Genomic DNA, 8,156 nt, shown 5'->3' with positions numbered 1-8,156 from the left:
CTCTCTCTCTCTCTCTCTCTCTCTCTCTCTCACACACACACACACACACACACACACACACACACACACGAGCTTGTGAGAACAAAGCTCGGCTCCCCCCAGCAGCGATGGCCCTACCCACGCTCTGCAGTAAAGAGGAGCTGGGGTGAAAGGAAGAAAGAAATAGAAAGATAAAAGAGAGGCTCTGGAAGTGGAAACCGCACCCAAAACTCCGCAGGGGACCCTCCTACAAGCCTTACTTGGGAGGCAAGCCCTGGTGGTCCCTGAAAAATGGGGCTTCTGTGCTTGCCTCTAGGGCTCTTTTGCCCTCTCCTCAGCCCCCTTGCCACTTGGTTTATTTAACGAAGTCATACGATGTGCTAACGCTAGGACAATCCCAGGCGCCGTCCTCATCTCAGTCCCTTCCATAGGAAGAAATGAGGACTCAGGAATGCGGGAAGGTCCCCAGTACTCGCTACCCAGGGTGAGATATAGGGCAGAAGCCAAAGGTGACAGCTAGAATAAAGACAGAAGACGCCACAGAAAAAGACGACAGTGTCACCAGGGCCAGACTCAGGGAGGGTGTAGAACAGGCCCTAACAAAGGTATATCTGGGACTAGAGACAGCATATTTTTGCTTAGGAGCGCTGGACTGAAAACACGTGCTACCCTGACTCGCCCTGAGGCCCCAAATGCCTGTGCAGGACTAACCTGGGACCAGGCAGCCTGCTGGCTCGGCTTCTGCACTTGAAGCCAGCCAGTCCCTTTACCCAGCGAAAGAACGACTATGTTGTCCCTTCCCTATTGTTCTGCTTGTTGGCTTGCTTTCTCTGTTTCTTTTCCCGGTTTTTTGGCTTCCTCGTTAACATCATGTTCTGCGGAGGATTAAGAGCTCCAGTAGCCTAGGAACAGGCCAGGAGGCTCGGCAGAATCGGCAGAATCGGGGTTTTGAGGTTTCCCCGGAAAGCCGCAGCGCCCTGGAGGTACGCGGACTCGTTTGTGTCTGGTGCCCTCTTTTGGCCATTTTGGAGAAGTGCACGTAACGGAGCCAAGGCACCAGGCTTTCAAGGCTGGGAAATCTTTTAGTCCAGCCGAAAGACTTAACGTGGAAGGAAAAAAGAAGGGAGGGGGGAGGAAGAGAAGGAGATGAGGAAGGAAGAAAGGGGGAAATGAGGGAGTCTTCTGCGACTTCATATTTGAAACTTTAGGTCAGCAAGATGTCTAAGTAAACAAAGGTACTTGGTATTAGATTGGCTCACACAGACTGGGTATCCCAGTGACTGCCTACACTCTGAGACGCTGAGAGCCTAGTAGCTGCTCAGTCCACGAGGCTACTGCCTCACCAGAAGGTTCCCACTTCAGATAACCTAATCATTAAGAAAGGCCCTCCTCACAGGCACGCCCTCACGGCTTGTCTCTGGTTGGTTCCGGATCCAGTCAAGTTGGCAGCCAGGATTAAACCCTCGCGTACCTATTAGCAATGTTAATACAGACATTTAGAAAAGGCCATCAAAACTGTAGCTCCAATGAGTGTTCCCCAAAGGCCCGTGTTAAAGTCCCAGTAACCAGCCTGTGGCACTGTCAGGAGATGACAGACCCTTTGAGAGACAGGAGCTACGGACAGTAGAGATGGCTCTGCCGTTAAGAGCACCGGTTGCTTTACCACGGGACCCAGGTTCATCTCCAGCACCCACATGGCGGCTCACAACCACCTGAAACCCTAGTCCCAGGGGATCCAACACCTTCTGGCTCCTCGGGCACCACATGCATGTGTACTCAGACATACATGCAGGCAAAACGCCCATGCACAAAAGTGAAAGGAGAGCGCACGAAAGTAAGGACAAGAGTCGAGGCAGTGCCTGGTGGAAGGCCCCGAGTGCACAAGGGAGTCTGAAGAGGACCGTGCACCCATCTCCAGTTACATTCCATTTCCTGCTCACCATGTAGGGAATTTTCTAACCACACTCCCCCCTCCCGCCCCCTCCCCGCCCGGATATGCTGCCTTGGCACAAACCAAAAGCAATGTGTCCATTCTATCTTGGATTGGAACTGTGAACTTTTCTCTTTATAAGTTAATTGCCTTGGGTATCTCATTATAGTGATGGACCACTGACTAATACACATCTCAGGAAAGAAAGCCTCCCCTCCAGATGCTCCTCTTCCTGGAAGAAAGAAGGTAACAAAGGAGAACAGGAAGAAGGAAAATCCAAAATATTGACGCCGAATAACCCAAGATCAGAGGTATTTAATTGCGAAGTGGGGAAAAGCTTTAAATACTGTAAGCTCTGCCTTTGAAGACTCTATCTCTTTTAAGTGTTGGATGCATGCCTTCTTAGGACAAAAATAAACACTTCTGGAGATTTAAAAGATGGTTTTACATAACAAATGTTTTAAATGTCAGGGGGAAAAATGATTCGTATTTGATCCTGTCCTAAGTGGCCTGGGGGATTTTCACTCAAGTCGATGAAAGCGGGCTTGCTACAGTTGAAATGATGGGGAAGAGGGAGACTCGGAGCCCTGGAGGCCTCTGCCTGGCAGCCAATCAAACAGCAAAATTATGTCACCTACCCAAGATGACAGGGACAGGTCTTGCTTTGACAGAGAGAGAGAGAGAGAGAGAGAGAGAGAGAGAGAGAGAGAGAGAGCGCTGAACAAGCACTTGCCTTCCACCTTTGGTTGGCAGAGACAGAACAATGCTGATCAAATCTGCATAGAGAACGCTCTCTGTTGGGAAGTTTTACTAGGCAGTTTTCTTCCAGATTTACACTAGGGTTGTGAGTTTAGAAAGAACAATTGAGTTTTAATCACACCGCTCTCCCTGAGGTGATCTCTGAACAGGAGGAGGGCTGCAGTTTAGATAGGGAAGGTCTGTCTCCTGTGTGCGGCTGGGTGCAGCTGGGAGGTGGCCCACCAAGTAACAGTGCTTGCTGCACAAAGCCGGCAATCTGAATTTAATTCGTTTTTGATTTGTATAGCCAAATACAATAACATTCACTTGTGATTTCAATATAGAAGGAAGACCCCAAGAGCTCTCTGGGACCCCAAGAGCTCTCTGGAGCTCACTGGCTGACCAGTGGGAGACTTTGCTTCAAAACAAAGATGAAGCCAGAAAAAAACAAAAACAAAAAAAAGAAAACACACACACACATGCAGAGCTATGGCCACCTAATTTTTAATAAAGGTATCAAAACACACTGGGAAAAGCAAATCATGCTGGCAAAATTACATTCACACACACGACATACACTCCTACAGACACAATATACATAAATAAAAATAGTAAAAAAAACTTCAAATTAACTCAAAATGGATCAAAGACTTTTTTAATTTATTTATTTATTAAAGATTTCTGTCTCTTCCCAGCCACCGCCCCCCATTTCCCCCCCCTTCCCCCATTCAGTTCCCCTCCCTCCTCAGCCCGAAGAGCAATCAGGGTTCCCTGCCCTGTGGGAAGTCCAAGGAACCCCCACCTCCATCCAGGTCTAGTAAGGTGAGCATCCAAACTGCCTAGGCTCCTACAAAGCCAGTGCGTGCAGTAGGATCAGAGACCCATTGCCATTGTTTTTGAGTTCTCAGTAGTCCTCATTGTCTGCTATGTTCAGCGAGTCCGGTTTTATCCCAGGCTTTTTCAGACCCAGGCCAGCTGGCCTTGGTGAGTCAAAGACTTTTACGTGAGGCCTGAAGCTCCTAGAAGGAAACACAGGCAGACACCTCAAGACACAAACATAGGCTGCTGTAGGAAATCCTCCAGTAGCCTTTAAGTTACCGCCCACTTGGGCGTGGCCTCTCATGCTAGAAATGCCGAGGTAAAGTGCGCACACCCTCTCCGGGCTGCAGGATTCGGTTGCTGTTCCCCGTTCGAGCAGAGGATCTGTGAGTCTACCCCTAAATAAATAACCCTTTATCATACTCGATTCTGAACTAGTGTGGGATTTCTTTTTAGCGTCCGTCTACAATAGGCAACAGCTTTCTGGCGTGGACTCCAAAGGCTCAGAGATTGGTAGTAAGAGTCGTAAATGGGACTGCATGACGTTAAAGAGTTCTGTCAGTCAAGGAGGGCATCAACAGAACGGAGCGACAGCTACACAAGGGAGGAGGGGGAGGGGCTGCCACCTTTACAGCCAACAGCTAATATTCAGAACCAATAAAGAACTCAGATCGTCCAATCAATAAATAAGCAAATGAATTGAACAGACAGTTCCGACCCCTCCACCTGGAATCAGGCTTCAGACAGACCCTGTGGTGACACACATACAAGGACAGGAGAAAGCCAAGCAGGGGGCGTCAGGACCCAGCACCAGACTCTCCTGGAGGCCTTCTGCACAGCTCCTTCCCAGGCTTTCTAGCCCCATCCGAAGTCCAGAGTTCATAAAATGTGACCCTCTGAATTCTGAGATATCATTCTGAGGGGATTTATGGCATTATTAACATGGAAATATGCAATAACACCTCTGTAAGCCACTCACTCTTTTATTAATAATAGTTATTCACAGTCCAGGGGTCAAAGGCTTTTCTGTATGGATGCTAATGACAGCTGGCCCGTAAAGAAGGAGAGCAAGACCACAACAAATCCACCATGGGTCTGACCTTCTGTGTCAACGGGGTAGAGAAGGTCATCACCAGAGTGGGGTGACAAGCAGGGGTGAACCTCGAACTGTGGTCACTGAGCAGTGTGCTAGGCAGAGTACCATCCCTGTCACCACCTGGTGTCTGTCATGGGAAAGAAGCTCTATGTCCCCAAATCACCCATCATCCCCAAACTCCGCAGTCATTTGGGGCTGAGGAACACACACAAAATTCTGTTCTTGGCATGAGACAAGGTTAAATCCCTGAAGAATTCCTGTGGGAGGTAGAAGGCTCAATATGGTTGATTTGACTCGTTTCCTCGGGAAGAAAGGGGATAATGAAGTGTTTTCTCCTTCAGTGTTTGTACAGGACATGACATCAGCATGCAGGAAGGATAATTGCATTAGATCTGAAGAAAAGAGATTAACAAACCAAACAGACATGAGTTATGGGAGATGATGGGAAACCGGCACACCGGAAAATGAGGTCATCACTAGACCCAGACATAAATCCACACTCCTATGGACACCTGATTTTTGATAAAGAAGCCAGAAATACACAGTGGAACAAAAGAAAGAATCTTCAACAAATGGTGCTGATCAAACTGGATGTCAGCGTACAAAACAATGCATAAAAGATTCATATCTATCACCCTGCACAAAACTCAAGTCCAAGTGGATCAAAGACCTCAATATAAAACCAACCACACTGAACCTAAGAGAAAGTGGAAAGTAGCTTTGAACACATTGTCATAGAAGACAAGTTCCTGAACAGAATATCGATCACACCGGCACTAAGATCAACAATAAATAAATGGGACCTCCTGAAACTGAAAAGCTCTGAAAGGCAAAGGACACTATCAATAGGATAAAACGACAGCCTACAGAATGGGAAAAGATCTTCACCAATCCCACATCTGACAGAGGGCTGATCTCCAAAATATATAAAGAACTGAAGAAACTAGACACCAAAAGCTAAATAATCAAATTTTAAAATGGGGTACATATTTAAATAGAGAATTCTCAAAAGAATCTCAAATGTCTGAGATATACTTAAAGAATTGTTCAACATCCTTAGCCATCAGAGAAATGCAAATCAAAACAACTCTGAGATACCACCTTACACCTGTCAGAATGGCCAAGATCAAAAACACTAATGACAGCTCATATTGGAGAGGATGTGGAGTAAAGGGAACACTCCTCCACTGCTGTGAGAGCACAAACCTGTACAGACACTTTGGAAATCAATACGGTGATTTCTCAGAAAACTGGAATCAATCTACCTCAAGATGCAGCTAAACCACTCTTGGGCATATACCCAAAGGATGTTCAATCATACCACAAGGACACTTGCCCAAATATGTTCATAGCAGTGTTATTTGTAATAGCCAGAACCTGGAAACAACCTCGATACCTCTCAACCAAAGAATGGATAAAGAAAATATGGTACATCTACAAAATGGAATATTACTCAGCAGAAAAAACAATGACATCATAAAATTTGCAGTCAAATGAATGGAACTATAAAAAAATAATCCTGAGTGAGGAAACCCAGTCCCATAAAGATAAACATGGTATTTATTCACTTATAAGTAGGTATTAACTGGTGTAGGAGGATTTTTTGTATTTGTGTTGCTTTTATTGGTTATTAAAGAAACTGACTTGGCCTAGTTGATAGGGTGGAACTTAGGTAGGTGGAGAAGACAGAACTGAATGCTGGGAGGAAAAAGGCAAACAGGAAGAACTACCATGGACCTGCCAGAATCAGACGTGCTGAATCTTTCCCGGTAAGCCACGACCTTGTGGCGAACACAAATTATTAGAAATGGGTTAAATCAAGATGTGAGAGTTAGCCAATAAGAGGCTAGAGAGATGGCTCAGTGGTTAAGAACATTAACTGCTCTTCCCGAGGTCCTGAGTTCAATTCCCAGCAACCATATGGTGGCTCACAACCACCAGTAATAAGATCTGTTACCAACTTCTGTCTGCAGGGACACATGCAGGCAGACCATTATATACATAATAAATAAATGAATAAATCTTTAAAAAAAAAAGAGGCTAGAGATAATGGGCCAGGCAGTAATTTAATTAATACAATTTCTGTGTGGTTATTTAGGGTGTAAACTAGCCAGGTGGCAGGACGCAGCCCACTCCTCCTGTTACAGTTAACTGTTAAATAAAGGATAATCATGCTACAATCCACAGACCCAGAGAACCTAAGTAATAAGGAGGACTGGGGGTGGGTGCATGGATCTCCCTGGAAAGGGAAAATAGAATACACTGTATGGGTGAACTGGGTGGGGGTGGGTGGAGATGGGAACATGGTGTATCAGTTGGTGGGTGGAGCGAGAGGTACTGGGAGAGGCAACTGGAATTAGGGGGGCACTGGATATGGAACAACATAGAAACCTAGTGCAGTGGAAACTCCTGGATATTTGAGAGTGATCCTAATGAAGACTCCTAGTAACGGGGGATACAGAGCCTGAACCAACCATGTCCTATAACCAGGCAAGGCCTCCAGCAGAGGGACTGGGACATCAACCCAGCCACAAAACCTTTGACCTATAATCTATTCTGCCTGCAAGATGTGCCGGGGTAATGGTGGCATAAAACTTGTGAGAATGGTCAGTTAACAACTGACCCAACTTGAGGGCCACAACACGAGAGGGAGCCCATGCTTGACACTGCCTGAATGGCCAGGAACCAGAGGGAGACAGTCCAGAGACCCAGGACAGAATCAAACATGATTGGGCAGGGGAGGACATGAATTCAATAAAATGATTCCTAATGATATCCTACTCTACTCATAGATTGGTGCCCAGCCCAACTATCACCAGAGAGGAATCATCCCAGAAACTGATGAGAGCAGATGCAGAGACCCACATTAGGCAGAGCCATGGGAACCCCCAAAAAAGGGGGGCATTACAGGAGCCATAAGGGTCAAGGACACTACAAGAACACAACCCACAGAAGCAACTAAACAGGGCTCGTAGGGGATCACAGAGACCGAAGCGACAATCACAGGTCCTATCTGGGTCTGCACTAGGTCCTCCGCACATCTGTTATGGTTGTCTAGCTGAGTGCACTGGGGAGTGTCTCAGACTCTTCTGCCTGCTCTTAGGACCCTTTTCCTCATATTGGGTTGCCTCATCCAGCCTTGGTATGAGGGTGTACACCTAGTCTTATTGTAACTTGTTATGCAGTATTCAGTTGGTATCCCTGGGAGGCCTGCTCTGTTTTGAAGGGAAATGAAGAAGTGAACTGGGGAAGAGGGAAGGTAGCAAAGAGAGCTGAGGGCTGCAGTCAGGATATCATGTATGAGAGAAGAATAAGAGGAAAAATGAAAGGAACGAAAATAAGCCATCACTTATGAGGGGCCCTGCATGGCCCAAGTGTGCAACAGAAACAACAGCAAATCTTCCTTTTCATGAATGGAAGATTGTAGGGGCTGGCAAGATGGCTCAGCGGGCTAAAGGCCTTGCTGCTGAGAATGACTGCCTGAGTTTGATCCTCAAGACCTAATGTTGGCAGAAAAGAACCAACTCCCAGAAATCATTTGCCAACCTCCACATGTGCTGTAGCATGAACGCAGACTACATGCACATGCATGCA

At 46.6% G+C, this 8,156-nt stretch overlaps 1 pseudogene; it reads right to left on the bottom strand.

Moving 5' to 3' along the window:
* Positions 1-1,675, bottom strand: part of LOC101980214 — a 25,083-nt pseudogene extending 23,408 nt beyond the window's left edge.
* Positions 1,676-8,156: the final 6,481 nt, after the last annotated feature.

This window comes from Microtus ochrogaster, chromosome 6 (assembly GCF_000317375.1).
Source record: "Microtus ochrogaster isolate Prairie Vole_2 chromosome 6, MicOch1.0, whole genome shotgun sequence".
NCBI classification, from domain to species: Eukaryota; Metazoa; Chordata; class Mammalia; order Rodentia; family Cricetidae; genus Microtus; species Microtus ochrogaster.
The sequence above is the reverse complement of the archived record's forward strand: the minus strand, read 5'-3'. Positions and strand labels throughout refer to the sequence as shown.